Source organism: Rattus norvegicus, chromosome 18 (assembly GCF_021556685.1).
Source record: "Rattus norvegicus strain SHRSP/BbbUtx chromosome 18, alternate assembly SHRSP_T2T, whole genome shotgun sequence".
Lineage (NCBI taxonomy): Eukaryota > Metazoa > Chordata > Mammalia > Rodentia > Muridae > Rattus > Rattus norvegicus.
Genome location: NC_141551.1, coordinates 35,841,127 through 35,864,208, shown reverse-complemented (window position 1 = coordinate 35,864,208; position 23,082 = coordinate 35,841,127).

The following is a 23,082-nucleotide window of genomic DNA, read 5'->3' as shown; positions in this document are numbered from 1 at the left end:
ATGAATGTGTGAGAGAGATTCATAGGTTTGGAGAGTTAATATTGAACTGAAAGCTGGTCAGATAGGAGGGTGATCTGTATCCTTTATATGCATGTGTGACATTGTGGAAGAAAAAGGTAACTAATAAAAAATGGGAAGTTGAAAAATAGAAAACTGGACAGGAGTCACCTCTAAGACAGAGTTGTGGTGTTGTGTGCTTCTTTACTCACAGTTGTTAGGAAAGGGCAGTTTATCGACTAGTTTTCATTTCTATAAACATCAGTCCAGTGAACTTTACATTCCATGTTATTATGTCTTTGTGTGTAGAAAATGAGGAAGACAGTCAGTTACAACAGGGCAGACTCATTTAGGTGACCTTGTTTACTGCTAATATTAGCTCACAATGAATGTAATCTCCTAGTTTTTGAAAAGGGTGAGATTTATGCAACTGTTAACTAAATGCAGTGAAGAAAATTTACTTTGGCACACAAAAATTTACTTTTTATTAGTAATACTAATTTCCAGGCCTGTTTGATGACTATACATAAAAATTGGAGGTTTTGATATAGTTTTTTATTGAAAAATTTTGCATAAAATTTACATATTTTCTTAGTTATTGCTAATTTCATACAGGAATATAACGTATATAGACCATATCCACTACCACTCTTTCTTCCTTCAAATTTTCCCAGTACCCCCTTGTTCTCTTTCTTTTTTCAAGTCTTCCTTTCTGGTTCTCTATGTCTGTCCTTTCTTATTTGATAACTTATTGAGTGTAATTAATGATGCCTATGGGCACATAGGAATAGCGTGCCATCTAATGGAGTATAGGGAACTGTCGTGCTTCACATCTATGAAGAAAAGCAGCGCTCCACACCCTAACGGTGCCTTCACCTGACAAAAACTTCTCAGTTAGAAGTAGGTTCTAGGAGCGAACCTGAGCCTCGGGACCACAGGTAAGACCAAATTTTCTGCTGCAAGAAAGCTGCCTGGTGAGCTTGGGACACACGGAAGCAGAATTTCTCTAGGACCAGGCACGTTCTGTGTTTACCGGAAGTCCCACACCCGAGGATCCCAGCCCGCAGCAGCTCTCTGCTCCCAGACCCGGTGAGAGAGAGACCCAACCTCCTGGTCAGGTGGGCACTCCTGAGGCTGCAGAGCGGAAGAGACCACCAACACTGCTCACACCTGCCCACATCCCTGGCCCAAGAGGAAACTGTATAAGGCCTCTGGGCTCCCGTGGGGGAGGGCCAAGGAGCAGCAGGACACCTGCCAGAGACACCGCCGGACCCTGAAGGGAACAGACCGGATAAACAGTTCTCTGCACCCAAATCCCGTGGGAGGGAGAGCTAAACCTTCAGAGAGGCAGACAAGCCTGGGAAACCAGAAGAGACTGCTCTCTGCACACACATCTCGGACGCCAGAGGAAAAAGCCAAAGACCATCTGGAACCCTGGTGCACTGAAGCTCCCGGAAGGGGCGGCACAGGTCTTCCTAGTTGCTGCCGCTGCACAGAGCCCCTGGGCAGCACCCCACGAGCGAACCTGAGCCTCGGGACCACAGGTAAGACCAAATTTTCAGCTGCAAGAAAGCTGCCTGGTGAGCTTGGGACACACGGAAGCAGAATTTCTCTAGGACGAGGCACATTCTGTGTTTACCGGAAGTCCCACACCCGAGGATCCCGGCCCGCAGCAGCTCTCTGCTCCCAGACCCGGTGAGAGAGAGACCCAACCGCCTGGTCAGGTGGGCACTCCTGAGGCTGCAGAGCAGAAGAGACCACCAACACTGCTCACCCCTGCCCACATCTCTGGCCCAAGAGGAAACTGTATAAGGCCTCTGGGCTCCCGTGGGGGAGGGCCCAGGAGCGGAAGGACCCCTGCCAGAGACACCGCCGGACCCTGAAGGAAACAGACCGGATAAAGAGTTCTCTGCACCCAAATCCCGTGGGAGGGAGAGATAACCTTCAGAGAGGCAGACAAGCCTGGGAAACCAGAAGAGACTGCTCCCTGCACACACATCTCGGACGACAGAGGAAAAAGCCAAAGACCATCTGGAACCCTGGTGCACTGAAGCTCCCGGAAGGGGCGGCACAGGTCTTCCTGGTTGCTGCCGCTGCAGAGAGCCCCTGGGCAGCACCCCATGAGCGAACCTGAGCCTCGGGACCACAGGTAAGACCAAATTTTCTGCTGCAAGAAAGCTGCCTGGTGAACTCAAGTCACAGGCCCACAGGAACAGATGAAGACCTGTAGAGAGGAAAAACTACACGCCCGAAAGCAGAACACTCTGTCCCCATAACTGACTGAAAGAGAGGAAAACAGGTCTACAGCACTCCTGACACACAGGCTTATAGGACAGTCTAGCCACTGTCAGAAATAGCAGAACAAAGTAACACTAGAGATAATCTGATGGCGAGAGGCAAGCGCAGGAACCCAAGCAACAGAAACCAAGACTACATGCCATCATCGGAGCCCAATTCTCCCACCAAAACAAACATGGAATATCCAAACACACCAGAAAAGCAAGATCTAGTTTCAAAATCATATTTGATCATGATGCTGGAGGACTTCAAGAAAGACATGAACACACATAGGGAAGCACAGGAAAACATTAATAAACAAGTAAAAGCCTACAGAGAGGAATCGCAAAAATCCCTGAAAGAATTCCAGGAAAACACATTCAAACAGTTGAAGGAATTAAAAATGGAAATAGAAGCAATCAAGAAAGAACACATGGAAACAACCCTGGATATAGAAAACCAAAAGAAGAGACAAGGAGCTGTAGATACAAGCTTCACCAAGAGAATACAAGAGATGGAAGAGAGAATCTCAGGAGCAGAAGATTCCATAGAAATCATTGACTCAACTGTCAAAGATAATGTAAAGTGGAAAAAGGTACTGGTCCAAAACATACAGGAAATCCAGGACTCAATGAGAAGACCAAACCTAAGGATAATAGGTATAGAAGAGAGTGAAGACTCCCAGCTCAAAGGACCAGTAAATATCTTCAACAAAATCATAGAAGAAAACTTCCCTAACCTAAAAAAAGAGATACCCATAGACATACAAGAAGCCTACAGAACTCCAAACAGATTGGACCAGAAAAGAAACACCTCCCGTCACATAATTGTCAAAACACCAAACGCACAAAATAAAGAAAGAATATTAAAAGCAGTAAGGGAAAAAGGTCAAGTAACATATAAAGGGAGACCTATCAGAATCACACCAGACTTCTCGCCAGAAACTATGAAGGCCAGAAGATCCTGGACTGATGTTATACAGACCCTAAGAGAACACAAATGCCAGCCCAGGTTACTGTATCCAGCAAAACTCTCAATTAACATTGATGGAGAAACCAAGATATTCCATGACAAAACCAAATTTACACAATATCTTTCTACAAATCCAGCACTACAAAGGATAATAAATGGTAAAGCCCAACATAAGGAGGCAAGCTATACCCTAGAAGAAGCAAGAAACTAATCGTCTTGGCAACAAAACAAAGAGAATGAAAGCACACAAACATAACCTCACATCCAAATATGAATATAACGGGAAGCAATAATCACTATTCCTTAATATCTCTCAATATCAATGGCCTCAACTCCCCAATAAAAAGACATAGATTAACAAACTAGATACGCAACGAGGAACCTGCATTCTGCTGCCTACAGGAAACACACCTCAGAGACAAAGACAGACACTACCTCAGAGTGAAAGGCTGGAAAACAAATTTCCAAGCAAATGGTCAGAAGAAGCAAGCTGGAGTAGCCATTCTAATATCAAATAAAATCAATTTCCAACTAAAAGTCATCAAAAAAGATAAGGAAGGACACTTCATATTCATCAAAGGAAAAATCAACCAAGATGAACTCTCAATCCTAAATATCTATGCCCCAAATACAAGGGCACCTACATACGTAAAAGAAACCTTACTAACGCTCAAAACACACATTGCACCTCACACAATAATAGTGGGAGATTTCAAAACCCCACTCTCATCAATGGACAGATCATGGAAACAGAAATTAAACAGTGATGTAGACAGACTAAGAGAAGTCATGAGCCAAATGGACTTAACGAATATTTATAGAACATTCTATCCTAAAGCAAAAGGATATACCTTCTTCTCAGCTCCTCATGGTACTTTCCCCAAAATTGACCATATAATTGGTCAAAAAACGGGCCTCAACAGGTACAGAAAGATAGAAATAATCCCATGCGTGCTATCGGACCACCACGGCCTAAAACTGGTCTTCAATAACAATAAGGGAAGAATGCCCACATATACGTGGAAATTGAACAATGCTCTACTCAATGATAACCTGGTCAAGGAAGAAATAAAGAAAGAAATTAAAAACTTTTTAGAATTTAATGAATATGAAGGTACAACATACTCAAACTTATGGGACACAATGAAAGCTGTGCTAAGAGGAAAACTCATAGCGCTGAGTGCCTGCAGAAAGAAACAGGAAAGAGCATATGTCAGCAGCTTGACAGCACACCTAAAAGCTCTAGAACAAAAAGAAGCAAATACACCCAGGAGGAGTAGAAGGCAGGAAATAATCAAACTCAGAGCTGAAATCAAGCAAGTAGAAACAAAAAGGACCATAGAAAGAATCAACAGAACCAAAAGTTGGTTCTTTGAGAAAATCAACAAGATAGATAAACCCTTAGCCAGACTAACGAGAGGACACAGAGAGTGTGTCCAAATTAACAAAATCAGAAATGAAAAGGGAGACATAACTACAGATTCGGAGGAAATTCAAAAAATCATCAGATCTTACTATAAAAACCTATATTCAACAAAATTTGAAAATCTTCAGGAAATGGACAATTTCCTAGACAGATACCAGGTATCGAGGTTAAATCAGGAACAGATAAACCAGTTAAACAACCCCATAACTCCTAAGGAAATAGAAGCAGTCATTAAAGGTCTCCCAACCAAAAAGAGCCCAGGTCCAGATGGGTTTAGTGCAGAATTCTATCAAACCTTCATAGAAGACCTCATACCAATATTATCCAAACTATTCCACAAAATTGAAACAGATGGAGCCCTACCGAATTCCTTCTACGAAGCCACAATTACTCTTATACCTAAACCACACAAAGACACAACAAAGAAAGAGAACTTCAGACCAATTTCCCTTATGAATATCGACACAAAAATACTCAATAAAATTCTGGCAAACCGAATTCAAGAGCACATCAAAACAATCATCCACCATGATCAAGTAGGCTTCATCCCAGGCATGCAGGGATGGTTTAATATACGGAAAACCATCAACGTGATCCATCATATAAACAAACTGAAAGAACAGAACCACATGATCATTTCATTAGATGCTGAGAAAGCATTTGACAAAATTCAACACCCCTTCATGATAAAAGTTCTGGAAAGAATAGGAATTCAAGACCCATACCTAAACATAGTAAAAGCCATATACAGCAAACCAGTTGCTAACATTAAACTAAATGGAGAGAAACTTGAAGCAATCCCACTAAAATCAGGTACTAGACAAGGCTGCCCACTCTCTCCCTACTTATTCAATATAGTTCTTGAAGTTCTAGCCAGAGCAATCAGACAACAAAAGGAGATCAAAGGGATACAGATCGGAAAAGAAGAGGTCAAAATATCACTATTTGCTGATGACATGATAGTATATTTAAGTGATCCCAAAAGTTCCACCAGAGAACTACTAAAGCTGATAAACAACTTCAGCAAAGTGGCTGGGTATAAAATTAACTCAAATAAATCAGTTGCCTTCCTCTATACAAAAGAGAAACAAGCCGAGAAAGAAATTAGGGAAATGACACCCTTCATAATAGACCCAAATAATATAAAGTACCTTGGTGTGACTCTAACAAAGCAAGTAAAAGATCTGTACAATAAGAACTTCAAGACACTGAAGAAGGAAATTGAAGAAGACCTCAGAAAATGGAAAGATCTCCCATTCTCATGGATTGGCAGGATTAATATAGTAAAAATGGCCATTTTACCAAAAGCAATCTACAGATTCAATGCAATCCCCATCAAAATACCAATCCAATTCTTCAAAGAGTTAGACAGAACAATTTGCAAATTCATCTGGAATAACAAAAAACCCAGGATAGCTAAAGCTATCCTCAACAATAAAAGGACTTCAGGGGGAATCACTATCCCTGAACTCAAGCAGTATTACAGAGCAATAGTGATAAAAACTGCATGGTATTGGTACAGAGACAGACAGATAGACGAATGGAATAGAATTGAAGACCCAGAAATGAACCCACACACCTATGGTCACTTGATTTTTGCCAAATGTGCCAAAACCATCAAATGGAAAAAAGATAGCATTTTCAGCAAATGGTGCTGGTTCAACTGGAGGTCAACATGTAGAAGAATGCAGATCGATCCATGCTTATCACCCTGTACAAAGCTTAAGTCCAAGTGGATCAAGGACCTCCACATCAAACCAGACACACTCAATCTAATAGAAGAAAAACTAGGGAAGCATCTGGAACACATGGGCACTGGAAAAAATTGCCTGAACAAAACACCAATGGCTTATGCTCTAAGATCAAGAATCGACAAATGGGATCTCATAAAACTGCAAAGCTTCTGTAAGGCAAAGGACACTGTGGTTAGGACAAAACGGCAACCAACAGATTGGGAAAAGATCTTTACCAATCCTCCAACACATAGAGGCCTTATATCCAAAATATACAAAGAACTCAAGAAGTTAGACCGCAGGGAAACAAATAACCCTATTAAAAAATGGGGTTCAGAGCTAAACAAAGAATTCACAGCTGAGGAATGCCGAATGGATGAGAAACACCTAGAGAAATGTTCAACATCTTTAGTCATAAGGGAAATGCAAATCAAAACAACCCTGAGATTTCACCTCACACCAGTGCGATTGGCTAAGATCAAAAACTCAGGTGACAGCAGATGCTGGCGAGGATGTGGAGAAAGAGGAACACTCCTACATTGTTGGTGAGATTGCAGACTGGTAAAACCATTCTGGAAATCAGTCTGGAGGTTCCTCAGAAAATTGGACATTGAACTGCCTGAGGATCCAGCTATACCTCTCTTGGGCATATACCCAAAAGATGCCTCAACATATAAAAGAGACACGTGCTCCACTATGTTCATCGCAGCCTTATTTATAATAGCCAGAAACTGGAAAGAACCCAGATGCCCTTCAACAGAGGAATGGATACAGAAAATGTGGTACATCTACACAATGGAATATTACTCAGCTATCAAAAACAACGAGTTTATGAAATTCGTAGGCAAATGGTTGGAACTGGAAAATATCATCCTGAGTGAGCTAACCCAATCACAGAAAGACATACATGGTATGCACTCATTGATAAGTGGCTATTAGCCCAAATGCTTGAATTACCCTAGATCCCTAGAACAAAGGAAACTCAAAACGGATGATCAAAATGTGAATGCTTCACTCCTTCTTTAAATGAGGAAAAAGAATACCCTTGGCAGGGAAGGGAGAGGCAAAGATTAAAACAGAGACTGAAGGAACACCCATTCAGAGCCTGCCCCACATGTGGCCCATACATATACAGCCACCCAATTAGACAAGATGGATGAAGCAAAGAAGTGCAGACCGACAGGAGCCGGATGTAGATCGCTCCTGAGAGACACAGCCAGAATACAGCAAATATAGAGGCGAATGCCAGCAGCAAACCACTGAACTGAGAATAGGTCCCCTATTGAAGGAATCAGAGAAAGAACTGGAAGAGCTTGAAGGGGCTCGAGACCCCAAAAGTACAACAATGCCAAGCAGCCAGAGCTTCCAGGGACTAAGCCACTACCTAAAGACTATACATGGACTGACCCTGGACTCTGACCCCATAGGTAGCAATGAATATCCTAGTAAGAGCACCAGTGGAAGGGGAAGCCCTGGGTCCTGCTAAGACTGAACCCCCAGTGAACTAGTCTATGGGGGGAGGGCGGCAATGGGGGGAGGGTTGGGAGGGGAACACCCATAAGGAAGGGGAGGGGGGAGGGGGATGTTTGCCCGGAAACCGGGAAAGGGAATAACACTCGTAATGTATATAAGAAATACTCAAGTTAATAGAAAAAAAAAAAGAATATGTACTTATGGTGGGTGGTTGGGTGTGGGGAAGGGAATAACATTTGAAATATAAATAAAAAATATCCAATAAAAAGTTATAAAATAAAAAAAAAACTGTACATGGAGGTATGGGTATGTTAAATGTCAGCCCTACTGGTAATACACGTGATTACTGTCTTTTATAGCTAAGAGTTTATTGCATAGCTGTGGCAAGGAAGGCTGTGAACTCAGTCTCTTGGCATCTCTGGGACAAAGAAGACAGATCTGATGGTCTGCTAACTAATAAATCACTCTAGCTTCTACCTTAAAAAAAAAAAAAAGAAGTAGGTTCTAGTGAGTACCTTCCTTTTCTATGCTGGGATGTCAACTGACTTGATCTTGTACAGGCCTTGTGTCAACAAGCACAGTTGCTGAGATTTCAGGAGTGCAATGGCTTTATCATATCCAGAAATCTCATTTTAGAACCGTCTCTTCAAACATTGGCTCTTACTGGGAGTATATAATGCTCCCTTAGAATTGTTGGGGAATGGAATGTGTTACAGATGCCTCACATAGAACAAAATACTCCAGAGCCCTTCATTCTCAGAACTTTTGCACTTTAGGTCTCTGTATGAACCACCACCCACTGGATAAAGAAGCTTCTGTGATGAAGAGCATGGTACTATTCTATGGGTATAAGAATAAATATATAGCAGGAACTCTGACACTGTCTTTTTATAAAAATAGTAGTAGGGTGCTTTGTACAATATTTCATGAGTGACGTCATATAATTAGCATCTTGCAGCAAGCCTGTCCTCAGGTTTAACTTGTTCCAACCATGCCTGCTTATCTTAGATTTGCTTCAGTGTTAGTCACTGAGAATTTTCTACTGAAATTCTTAATTTCAGGAAACTCTTTTTTCTACTTAAAGAAACACATTTTCAATGTTCTCATACTTAAGATATTTTCCTTGCAATGTGGACTAAAAAAAAAATCACATCAGTGTCAATGCAGTGAGATTTCTGAGTGGATAAGAAAAGCAAAGTGAACCAATTTTTAAATTTCTCTTACATAAGCATAAGTCATACAGAATATTTGAGTTTTACATGACAATTATTATTACACTAAGATTGCTAAAATACAGCATAGCCATTCAAAACTTCAGCTGAATTCACTTGTGTGAGATCCACAACCCAAGAATTACATAAAAAGGGAGATTTCTCATTTCCTACCTTTTCTAGATCTTGCTTTCAGTTTCTTGGAACTAAGTGTCTTTTCTATTTGTGCTGCTGCAGGAAAATACCACAGGTTGAATAACTTCCTCACAAACAATGGAAATCTGTTTCTCTTGGCTCTGGAGACTTGGAAATCCAAGGTTAATGTATAATCATGCTTAATACGTGATGTGAGCCCCTTCCGTACTTCCAAGATGATGTCTTGCTACCTTGCATAAACAATGGTATTTGGTAGGAGATAGAAGGAGAAAAACATAGGGGTCCTCCCTGTTCTCTTAAGCCTTATAAAGGTCACCAGTTCCATTCATGAAAGAAGATGCATAGCCCTGTATCTGATAGAATGATGCCTCTTACTACTAATTATGCCTATTAATGTATGACTAACGGTGGTTTAATTTAAGCACCTGGATTTTCTGTTTCACTGACCCCACATCTAGTTCTCCAATGAGTTTTGATTTCTTACGTAGGTTTTGAACTCCAAAGGGAATATCGGTACAGTGCTCAGAAATTTCAAAGGGGCCAATAAAATAATACTTTGTTTTCTTTGCTTAGCCTTGTCTATATCAAATCTATGCCACAAAACAGAGACAAAAATAGAAAAGAAAGTATCTAAAACAAAATAATACCTTCTCCTCTACCTGACAATGACATCACCTATGTTGAGACTTAAAACCAAAGACCAACAGCAATCATGTGCATTCACCACGTTCTTCTTAACTTGATTTGATGGCCATACTAGACTGTGACTTAGAGGAACTGGCAAGTTGGTGAAACTCTCCGAGGGACAACAGAGCAGACATCACTTATGCTTGAGGATGCAGAGAAAGGAGAAGAAGAACTATTTGTAAGTATCATTTCTTTAACTGGCCCACAAAGATCTTTCTGAGAGAGCTCTGTGAGCAAGCAAAGGCTGCATATTACCATTCTTTCTTGGGATCCTTTAGTCCCTGTGTGAGTCTTTTCCCACCAATTGGAGGACATGGAAACGCTGAAAAGTGAGAATGACTTTTTGCTTTATTCTCCCCTATTACACAGTGGTTCGATGACTTGAGCTAGGATGACATGATTCAAAGAATGCACTGAAGTTTAGTGCACATAACATTTACATTCACTTCCTCGGGCTCCAGCTAAACCCTTCCTGTGATTCTGAGAATTAAAGCACTTCATGTGTTCCCTCTCACTGGAAAGACTAGGCATTATTTATATGTTAGATATCAACCACCCCCAAAAAAAGTTACAGAATCAGATAATCTTTTAATTTCTTGTTTCATATACAAAACTGATTTGCTATGGCTGCAATACCAAAGAGATGGATACGAAAGAAAAAAATATTAAACAAAAATGGTTTTGTTTTGATTTATATGTCATAATAGTGTTGTGACTGGATGCTGCTCTGACAGAATAATTTATTGCCATAAGATTCAACTACTGTGCCTAGGAAGATGATTCAGCAATTAAGAATAGTTGCTGTTCTTGTGGAAGACCCAACTTCAACTCCAGAGGAGTACATGCCCTCTTCTTCTTTTTTTTTTTTTTTTGAGTTTTCTTTTTTTTCTTTTTCTTTTTTTTAAATTTTTTTTTATTTATTTAATACTTAATAATAATTCTTTGGTTTCCGGGCAAACATCCCCCTCCCCCTCCCCTTCCTTATGGGTGTTCCCCTCCCAACCCTCCCCCCATTGCCGCCCTCCCCCCAACAGTCTAGTTCACTGGGGGTTCAGTCTTAGCAGGACCCAGGGCTTCCCCTTCCACTGGTGCTCTTACTAGGATATTCCTTGCTACCTATGAGGTCAGAGTCCAGGGTCAGTCCATGTATAGTCTTTAGGTAGTGGCTTAGTCCCTGGAAGCTCTGGTTGCTTGGCATTGTTGTACATATGGGGTCTCGAGCCCCTTCAAGCTCTTCCAGTTCTTTCTCTGATTCCTTCAACGGGGGTCCTATTCTCAGTTCAGTGGTTTGCTGCTGGCATTCGCCTCTGTATTTGCTGTATTCTGGCTGTGTCTCTCAGGAGCGATCTACATCCGGCTCCTGTCGGTCTGCACTTCTTTGCTTCATCCATCTTGTCTAATTGGGTGGCTGTATATGTATGGGCCACATGTGGGGCAGGCTCTGAATGGGAGTTCCTTCAGTCCCTGTTTTAATCTTTGCCTCTCTCTTCCCTGACAAGGGTATTCTTGTTCCCATTTCAGAGAATGAGTGAAGCATTCCATTTTGATCATCCGTCTTGAGATTCATTTGTTCTAGGCATTTAGGGTAATTCAAACATTTGGGCTAATAGCCACTTATCAGTGAGTGCATACCATGTATGTCTTTCTGTGATTTGGTTAGCTCACTCAGGGTGATATTTTCCAGTTCCAACCATTTGCCTACGAATTTCATAAACTCGTTGTTTTTGATAGCTGAGTAATATTCCATTGTGTAGATGTACCACGTTTTCTGTATCCATTCCTCTGTTGAAGGGCATCTGGGTTCTTTCCAGCTTCTGGCTATTATAAATAAGGCTGCGATGAACATAGTGGAGCACGTGTCTTTTTTATATGTTGGGGCATCTTTTGGGTATATGCCCAAGAGAGGTATAGCTGGATCCTCAGGTAGTTCAATGTCCAATTTTCTGAGGAACCTCCAGACTGATTTCCAGAATGGTTTTACCAGTCTGCAACCCCACCAACAATGGAGGAGTGTTCCTCTTTCTCAAAATCCTCGCCAGCATCTGCTGTCACTTGAGTTTTTGATCTTAGCCATTCTCACTGGTGTGAGGTGAAATCTCAGGGTTGTTTTGATTTGCATTTCCCTTATGACTAAAGATGTTGAACATTTCTCTAGGTGTTTCTCAGCCATTCGGCATTCCACAGCTGTGAATTCTTTGTTTAGCTCTGAACCCCATTTTTTAATAGGCTTATTTGTTTCCCTGCGGTCTAACTTCTTGAGTTCTTTGTATATTTTGGATACAAGGCCTCTATCTGTTGGAGGATAGGTAAAGATCTTTTCCCAATCTGTTGGTGGCCGATTTGTCCTAACCACAGTGTCCTTTGCCTTACAGAAGCTTTGCAGTTTTATGAGATCCCATTTGTCGATTCTTGATCTTAGAGCATAATCCATTGGTGTTTTGTTCAGGAAATTTTTTCCAGTGCCCATGTGTTCCAGATGCTTCCCTAGTTTTTCTTCTATTAGTTTGAGTGTATCAGGTTTGATGTGGAGGTCCTTGATCCACTTGGACTTAAGCTTTGTACAGGGTGATAAGCATGGATCAATCTGCATTCTTCTACATGTTGACCTCCAGTTGAACCAGCACCATTTGCTGAAAATGCTATCTTTTTTCCATTGGATTTTTTTGGCTCCTTTGTAAAAAATCCAGTGCCCATAGGTGTGTGGGTTCATTTCTGGGTCTTCAATTCTATTCCATTGGTCTATCTGTCTGTCTCTGTACCAATACCATGCAGTTTTTATCACTATTGCTCTGTAATACTGCTTGAGTTCAGGGATAGTGATTCCCCCTGAAGTCCTTTTATTGTTGAGGATAGCTTTAGCTATCCTGGGTTTTTTGTTATTCCAGATGAATTTGCAAATTGTTCTGTCTAACTCTTTGAAGAATTGGATTGGTATTTTGATGGGGATTGCATTGAATCTGTAGATCGCTTTTGGTAAAATGGCCATTTTTACTATATTAATCCTGCCAATCCATGAGCATGGGAGATCTTTCCATCTTCTGAGGTCTTCTTCAATTTCTTTCTTCAGTGTCTTGAAGTTCTTATTGTACAGATCTATTACTTGCTTGGTTAAAGTCACACCGAGATACTTTACATTATTTGGGTCTATTATGAAAGGTGTCGTTTCCCTAATTTCTTTCTGGGCTTCTTTCTCTTTTGTGTAGAGGAAGGCTACTGATTTATTTGAGTTAATTTTATACCCAGCCACTTTGCTGAAGTTGTTTATCAGCTTTAGTAGTTCTCTGGTGGAACTTTTGGGATCACTTAAATAAACTATCATATCATCTGCAAATAGTGATATTTTGACTTCTTCTTTTCCGATCTGTATCCCCTTGACCTCCTTTTGTTGTCTGATTGCTCTGGCTAGAACGTCAAGAACTATATTGAGTAAGTAGGGAGAGAGTGGGCAGCCTTGTCTAGTCCCTGATTTTAGTGGGATTGCTTCAAGTTTCTCTCCATTTAGGTTAATGTTAGCAACTGGTTTGCTGTATATGGCTTTTACTATGTTTAGGTATGGGCCTTGAATTCCTATTCTTTCCAGGACTTTTATCATGAAGGGGTGTTGAATTTTGTCAAATGCTTTCTCAGCATCTAATGAAATGATCATGTGGTTTTGTTCTTTCAGTTTGTTTATATTATGGATCACGTAGATGGGTTTCCGTATATTAAACCATCCCTGCATGCCTGGGATGAAGCCTACTTGATCATGCTGGATGATTGTTTTGATGTGCTCTTGGATTCAGTTTGCCAGAATTTTATTGAGTATTTTTGCGTCGATATTCATAAGGGAAATTGGTCTGAAGTTCTCTTTCTTTGTTGTTTCTTTGTGTGTTTTAGGTATAAGAGTAATTGTGGCTTCATAGAAGGAATTCGGGAGTGATCCATCTGTTTCAATTTTGTGGAATACTTTGGATAATATTGGTATGAGGTCTTCTATGAAGGTTTGATAGAATTCTGCACTAAACCCATCTGGACCTGGGCTCTTTTTGGCTGGGAGACCTTTAATGACTGCTTCTATTTCCTTAGGAGTTATGGCATTGTATAACTGGTTTATCTGTTCCTGATTTAACTTCGGTACCTGATATTTGTCTAGGAAATTGTCCATTTCCTGTAGATTTTCAAGTTTTGTTGAATATAGGCTTTTATAGTAAGATCTGATGATTTTTTTAATTTCCTCTGCATCTGTAGTTATGTCTCCCTTTTCATTTCTGAATTTGTTAATTTGGACACACTCTCTGTGTCCTCTCGTTAGTCTGGCTAAGGGTTTATCTATCTTGTTGATTTTCTCAAAGAACCAACTTTTGGTTCTGTTGATTCTTTCTATGGTCCTTTTTGTGTCTACTTGTTTGATTTCAGCTCTAAGTTTGATTATTTCCTGCCTTCTACTCCTCCTGGGTGTATTTGCTTCTTTTGCTCTAGAGCTTTTAGGTGTGCTGTCAAGCTGCTGACATATGCTCTTTCCTGTTTCTTTCTGCAGGCACTCAGCGCTATGAGTTTTCCTCTTAGCACAGCTTTCATTGTGTCCCATAAATTTGGGTATGTTGTACCTTCATTTTCATTAAATTCTAAAAAGTTTTTAATTTCCTTCTTTATTTCTTCCTTGACTAGGTTATCATTGAGTAGACCATTGTTCAATTTCCACGTATATGAGGGCATTCTTCCCTTATTGTTATTGAAGACCAGTTTTAGGCCGTGGTGGTCCGATAGCACGCATGGGATTATTTCTATCTTTCTGTACCTGTTGAGGCCCGTTTTTTGACCAACTATATGGTCAATTTTGGAGAAAGTACCATGAGAAGCTGAGAAGAAGGTATATCCTTTTGCTTTAGGATAGAATGTTCTATAAATATCTGTTAAGTCCATTTGGCTCATGACTTCTCTTAGTCTGTCTACGTCTCTGTGTAATTTCTGTTTCCATGATCTGTCCATTGATGAGAGTGGGGTGTTGAAATCTCCCACTATTATTGTGTGAGGTGCAATGTGTGTTTAGAGCTTTAGTAAGGTTTCTTTTACATATGTAGGTGCCCTTGTATTTGGGGCATAGATATTTAGGATTGAGAGTTCATCTTGGTGGATTTTTCCTTTGATGAATATGAAGTGTCCTTCCTTATCTTTTTTGATGACTTTTAGTTGGAAATTGATTTTATTTGATATTAGAATGGCTACTCCAGCTTGCTTCTTCTGACCATTTGCTTGGAAAGTTGTTTTCCAGCCTTTCACTCTGAGGTAGTGTCTGTGTTTGTCTCTGAGGTGTGTTTCCTGTAGGCAGCAGAATGCAGGGTCCTTGATGCTTATCCAGTTTGTTAATCTATGTCTTTTTATTGGGGAGTTGAGGACATTGATGTTGAGAGATATTAAGGAATAGTGATTATTGCTTCCTGTTATATTCATATTTCGGTGTGAGGTTATGTTTTTGTGCTTTCCTTCTCTTTGTTTTGTTGCCAAGATGATTAGTTTCTTGCTTCTTCTAGGGTATAGCTTGTCTCCTTATGTTGGGCTTTACCATTTATTATCCTTTGTAGTGCTGGATTTGTAGAAAGATATTGTGTAAATTTGTTTTTGTCATGGAATATCTTGGTTTCTCCATCTATGTTAATTGAGAGTTTTGCAGGATACAGTAACCTGGGCTGGCACTTGTGTTCTCTTAGGGTCTGTATGACATCTGTCCAGGATCTTCTGGCCTTCATAGTTTCTGGCGAGAAGTCTGGTGTGATTCTGATAGGTCTGCCTTTATATGTTACTTGACCTTTTTCCCTTACTGCTTTTAATATTCTTTCTTTATTTTGTGCGTTTGGTGTTTGACAATTATGTGACGGGAGGTGTTTCTTTTCTGGTCCAATCTATTTGGAGTTCTGTAGGCTTCTTGAATGCCTGTGGGTATCTCTTTTTTTTTAGGTTAGGGAAGTTTTCTTCTATGATTTTGTTGAAGATATTTACTGGTCCTTTGAGCTGGGAGTCTTCACTCTCTTCTATACCTATTATCCTTAGGTTTGATCTTCTCATTGAGTCCTGGATTTCCTGTATGTTTTGGACCAGTAGCTTTTTCCGCTTTACATTATCTTTGACAGTTGAGTCAATGATTTCTAGGGAATCTTCTGCTCCTGAGATTCTCTCTTCCATCTCTTGTATTCTGTTGGTGAAGCTTCTATCTACAGCTCCTTGTCTCTTATTTGATTTTTATATCCAGGGTTGTTTCCATGTGTTCTTTCTTGATTGCTTCTATTTCCATTTTTAATTCCTTCAACTGTTTGATTGTGTTTTCCTGGAATTCTTTCAGGAATTTTTGTGTCTCCTCTCTATGGGTTACTACTTGTTTATTTATGTTTTCCTGGAATTCTTTCAGGCATTTTTGCGATTCCTCTCTGTAGGCTTCTACTTGTTCTCTAAGGGAGTTCTTCACGTCTTTCTTGAAGTCCTCCAGCATCATGATCAAATATGATTTTGAAACTAGATCTTGCTTTTCTGGTGTGTTTGGATATTCCATGTTTATTTTGGTGGGAGAATTGGTCTCCGATGATGCCATGTAGTCTTGGTTTCTGTTGCTTGGGTTCCTGAGCTTGCGTCTCGCCATCAGATTATCTCTAGTGTTACTTTGTTCTGCTATTTCTGACAGTGGCTCGACTGTCCTATAAGCCTGTGTGTCAGGAGTGCTGTAGACCTGTTTTCCTGTTTTCTTTCAGCCAGTTATGGGGACAGAGTGTTCTGCTTTCGGGCGTGTAGTTTTTCCTCTCTACAGGTCTTCAGCTGTTCCTGTGGGCCTGTGTCTTGAGTTCACCAGGCAGGCCACTTGCAGGGTAAAAGTTGGTCCTACCTGAGGTTCCGAAGCTCAAGTGTGCTCGTGGGGTACTGCCTAAGTCCTCTCCGCGGCGGCAGCAACCAAGATCTGCGCCGCTCTTTCCGGGAGCCTCCATGCACCAGGTTTCCAGATGGCGTTTGGTGCTTTCCTCTGGCGTCTGGACGTGTGCAGAGTGCAGTCTCTTCTGGTTTCCCAGGCATGTCTGCCTCTCTGTAGGTTTAGCTCTCCCTCCCATGGGACCTGGGTGCTGAGAACTGTCTCTCTGGTCTGTTTCCTTCAGGTTCTGGCGGTGTCTCAGGCGCAGGGGTCCTGCCCCTCCTGGGCCCTCCCCTACGGGAACCCAGAGGCCTTATACAGTTTCCTCTTGGGCCAGGGATGTGGGCAGGGGTGGGCAGTGTTGGTGGTCTCCTCCACTCTGCAGCCTCAGGAGTGCCCACCTGACCAGGCGGTGAGGTCTCTCTCCCACGGGGTTTGGGAGCAGAGAGCTGCTGCGGGCCAAGATCCGCGGGTGTGGGACTTCTGGTAAACACAGGAAGTGCCCGGTCCTAGAGGAATTTTGCCTCTGTGTGTCCTGAGTTCACCAGGCAGGTTTCTTGCAGGGGAAAAGTTGGTCCTACCTGAGGTTCCGAGGCTCAAGTGTGCTCGTGGGGTACTGCCTAAGTCCTCTCCGCGGCGGCAGCAACCGAGAAGATCTGCGCCGCTCTTTCCGGGAGCCTCCGTGCACCAGGGTTCCAGATGTACATGCCCTCTTCTAGTCTTAGTGGACCACGTAGGATTGGTATGCGTTCAGAAAAAGACAAACAGAAATAAAAATAAACCTACAATATTTTTGTTTAAATTGAGCAATAGAAAATTTATACACACACACACACACACACACACACACACACATATACATATATATATATATATATATATATATATATATATATATATGCGCCTAAGGTTGTAATGAATTCTTCACAGAAGAATCTCTTATTCTAGGGACTTACTCACGAAAGTTCTTCCCAAGGAACTGTGATAGTCTTAAAAGGGGTTTCAAGAGATAATGCTCTCTTATGTTTCATACTCTGCAATCCACTGTCATTAAACATGAGTGCTGAAATGGCAAGTTCACAAATGGCAAGAAATAAGGGCATCATCTGAAGGAAATTACTCTGTCCTTTTTTTCTAGGTATCCAATTTTGCCAGAGCTTGAGAAAATTGGGAGGGGGGGTGTGAAATAAAGAAACACATTGGAAGTTGCAATATGCAATTGCAGTTTTCTTAATTCTGCTTCTTTAAACTGGACTTGTTGAAGCTCACCTCTATTTCATTAGTTTAACAGAAAACACACAGTGCATCTGTTATTTCCTGTTACTGAAGACACACACTATAAAAGGTAAAACTCATTCTGTAAGTGACAGAGTGATCTGGTTATCCTGTTAGGAAAGAATGGCATGTGTAATAGAAACATCTGGCAACTAATAAAGTCTTCAGGTGACAATAAATGGTATCTAATACCTGTCCTCATGGAAGCCCATATTTATATGTTATAGTAGATCCCAGAAATGTTGACTTGAAACACTTTCTGAGTATTCTATAGAAATTTTTAACTGCAATAGTAAGACAGGCAGTCTAATCTTTATGAAATGAAATGGGATCCTTGAAATTTTGGACACATACAAATCAGAGTCCTGCTTGTCTTGGAAATAACATGAAGCTCATTCTGTAAAGTTGTGTATCATACTGGAATAGACACTAAGAAAGTTCCTGTAAGACTAGGAAATCTAAGAAAAAGCAAGGCTACATCCCGTGGCTCCAACTCCAGTTAATGCTCTGACCTAAGAAGCAAGGGTAGAGAGAAAAGCATCCCCACTGCTTCTCTGCAGATAACAACCTCCCATGTGCTACTAAAGAATATTAACAGGGACTCATTCCTTGCCATTTGCCTTTGTCTCAATTCATATATTCTATTGTTTATAGAAGCTCAAAGGGGAACTAATACAAATTTCAAAAGGCACATAAAGCTCTGTCTCTAAGGCTAGTCCTTAAAATTAGATATTAGAGTATTAAGATTCCTTCAGGGGTGACTCAGTGAAAAGACTTCATCTCCTCTTTCCTAGGGATGACACACAAAATATTAAACAATTTAAAGAAAGATAGAATCTTGAAAAGATGGGTGTTTGACATAAAGGATTCTTTTACTGTTCTTTGTTCTTGCCTCAATTTTGCAATCTTTGGCAGAAGGACAAAAATGTTACTAAGCTGAGAAACAGGTAAAAGAGTTAGGATCAAGCTCCATCCTACTAAATATTGCCATGGCAATGTATTCACAAACCCACCCCAGACACAGTACCATTAAAGGACAGGAAGATTATATATGTGTTTAAACTTATTAAATCATCTTGGAATAGTAGCAAAAGTTGTCTCATATCAGAGAGGATGAGAACCCCATAGTTTTTCTGTTATTAAGTACCTACAAGCAAGGAAGTTCCATGGTGGCTGTCTTACCCAGGAGATTGACCACATGACAGTTGCTAAGTTCTTGAGGCTTACAACCTCATCAGTCACAATCTGTCACTGAAAGCACAGAGAGTTCCCAGACAGCTGCTTGTCTGGTCCTCGGTCGGCACTAAAATCCTGGAAACCAGGGTTCCAATAACAATGGCAACAACAGAATGAACTGTCATCCAGAGAGAAAGCCAGGTAAGCCAAAGGTCAATAACCTTCTTTCTGCCATTCCCTTTCTACGTCTGGGCAGCTACCAAGTGATGCCACCCACCTCCAAGTGTGTCTTCCCTCAGCAGTTAAAGCAATTGGAATAATTGGTCAAGTGAAGCTCAGTTGATTTTACTCTGTATAAAGTTGACATTAAAACCAACTGTCACTGATATCAAATGGAAGAATATGTGAGAGACAAAGGCAAAGAAGAAGATAATTTAGCTGAAGTTTAAGAAATAAAAGAAAACGCAGGGCTTGTATGTACAGTTACCTAGATGGGTGATGTGAGAGAGTCACAAGTTGACTAGGTTGGAAGACAGCAAAATCTCAGAGAGTAAGTAGAAGACTGGGGGTTCAGCTAATGTTAGAACTCTTTTTTTAAATCATGTATGAGAGGCCCTAATTTCAATCTCCAGTGTAGGAGAAGAAAGGGAAAGAGGAAGAAGAGGAGGGTAAGAGAAGTAGGAGGATGTCAGGAGAAGAGATAGTCACAAAAGATATTAGTCTTCTAAGAAGGAGGTTCATTTTTTTCCATCTCATAACTGCTCCTAAAATCCTCCATATAGTGTCTTATTTAAATTGATCTGAAGGGCTGAGATTCAAAAATAAAAGTGAAATTTAATCCTCTTTTTGGTTCAAGCCATCAACAAAGACAATCCCTATATAATTTATGTAAAATGTAAAGTTTTTGGCAGAATACAATTTAAGTTAAAGAAGCCATAATTAGGCATAGCATATTATTTTTTCCTAAGCCTGATGTCCTAAGGACAGTACTGGATCATGAAGCTGTCCATCCAGAGAAAAGCCATAAAACAAATCCTTCACTTTCCTTGTACATTACTACATAAAATCAGATGCAGACCACTCGCCTGAAAATCGTATGAAACTGCCACATTGTATGAGGTAAATCACTTGGCTCCCTTGACATCATCATGAAATAATATCTTAGGGAACAAATTCCCACTATTAAGGAAAACTCCATACATTTTAATTTATATCTCTGATTCCTGTTCGTGAAAGTCCCAGGCAAGAGTCTAGTAAATGAGCTCAACACCAGTTTTGGCTACATATCTAGTTCCAGAGCAGCCTGAACTTGATAGTGGGATTCTGTCTTAAATAACAGTACAAACAGCACCCAGTAAGACGGAGTGACACAACAAATAGAATAGGCCACAGACACAAGAATAGGGGCCAGATTTGACTGACAATAAGATGCACAGCTGTGTGGAGTCCCACAATATGTGGTGGAAGTTGTAGAAGCAAGGAGGAGGTAAGAGCTAATACTGGGTAGGGGCATTATGCACAGACAGCCACACCAGACAGCAGCAAATTTATGATGACCATCTGGTATGGACTGCTATTGCAGGCAGTAGCTGACTCCCAGAGGAATATTAGAGGTAGAACCTGCAGTACTGTACACCTGTTTCCAGGGAAAATATGACCACTCAACCCTACTACTACTACTTAGCCCTCTCCTTAATATTGTAAAAGCCTCTCCTGAGGAAAGAAAGCTAACTTAAATTAAACAAGCACAAAGGTAATAGACATGCTAGAGGGCATGAGAGAAAGTCTGCAAGGCCTCAGCTCTATGCAGAGAATTATAGGCAACCAAAGAATGCTGAGTGTAAGAAAAAGGAAGGAAGGAGGAAGGAAGGAAGAACACACCAACTGATTGTTTAACACCAGAAGAAGAGGAAGAGAAGGAGGAAGAGGAGGAGGAGGAAGAGGAGGAAGAGAGGAGGAGAGAAAAGCTGCTAAATGAAGAAAAAATGTAATTAAATCACAGAAGAAAAGTATTTATTTTGCAATCACAGTATGATAAACTTTGACTTGATTAGGCAATGAATGATCTCTGACCTGCTCATGGGGACAGGCCACATGATTCCTGAACATCTTCTCTGACTTCATGTTGCAACTTCTGGTCCAGTATATTTGTAAATGTCATTATAAGAGGCAAATAATCAGTATAGCAGCTGCTGGCCTTGCACAAAATATTACTGCCTCTGCCATGCAGACCCAGTCTTTCTAGATATACTTCATAGAGGTCTGCTTGCCTCCTGCCTCCTGCATGGCATAACAGTTGAATAGTTTATATCAGCCACCAAAGGTTCTTGTTACAGGAAGAAATAGTTAGCCATTTCTCTCAAGGTAAAGTAAACTAGTCTTCTTCCTTTTGCCCCTTTAGAATACATAAGAACTTTGCTTTTATGTGTAACTCTTTTAGAGAAGTGGAAACAATTCCCTCTGAGAAGAATCATTTGGGCTCCAATGTGTTGAGTATCATCAAGCTTTTAATTTTCTCACAGAGCACAGTATGATTAACACCACCATTGTGGTTAAAAACAAACTGCAGGTTTAGCACCCTAGTTGGCTAAGGGGAAATGGTCCATCTTTCTTCTCTTGTCCTTAACTTTTAGTTATCTCTTTTTCTGAAATCTATAGCTTTGAAGTTTGAAGACATTGCAAGAAACGAAGGTATGAATGAAGCACTAAGCCCAAATTTGTCTTTGGGCATGCTGTGATCCACAAGGTATCAGATCACCTTTCTTTGGTTTTAGTATCAGATACACTGTAGGCAGTGTTCATTAGTAAGAAGAAAATAGGTTAGTATTTACTCCATCTGCTGATGAAAGTGAAGAAGATCTGGCTTTTGTGAACAGCAAAAGGCAACAATTGATTTAATTTAATCAAGGCCACCAGTTCAGACTTCTATGAGCCATCAAGTGAGATTTCAAAACCAAAGCTACACTTGTCCTCTTCTGTACAGGGCACTGCAAAATAACTTGATTCTCTAATGTTATTTTTGGACAGTTGTAACACCTAGTTAATTAATATCTTTGATATATTTGTTTTATATTTGTCCAATAGTGTTGATTTTTATCAGTTTTGAAAAGCACTAAGGATTGATCTGTCATCTATATCTATCTGTCTATCTATCTATCTATCTATCTATCTATCTATGTATCTATCTATCATCTATCATCTCTATATCTAATTTATCAAATATTGAGAATCTTAGTAAAAGGAAAAATAGAGGAAAAGGGAGAATTTTTAACTTGGAGTAAAAGAAGTTGAAAAGAGTTAAGATACCAGAAGCTGCTTTTTCTGAGGTTTAACTCCCATCACTAGGTTTGTCCCTGTGTTTCATTATTTCTAATTGAAACCCAAATCTACCAATTCAGAACAACTATTTCTAAAATTGCAGCTAAGCGTTTTATCCTATAAGAAGTAACTCTGGTCAAGGGTATATTCATCAACTAGGTTCAAGGACAGTGGTTCTCAACCTGTAGATCGTGGCCATCTGGAAACACTTCAAGTGGTTTTAAGAACCCGCAAATACAAACTGATATTAGTGTTTTCTGATGGTTATGACCCAGAGCTTGAGAACTGCAGCTCTAGAAGAAGGCAATGGGGCAGAGGACAGATAGGTTTTTCTTCTGAAGGATTTGTTGTCCTTGATGGTAAAAGTTAAAGGAGTATACATTCAAACCTCAAACACTTTGGGGGTATACCTATCTAACATGTAAGTGCCGCTAAGCTCCAGCTTCACAATTTCATACTTCAGATCAAATAATAATAATAAATAAATTCTACATGTGTATATTTAAAGAA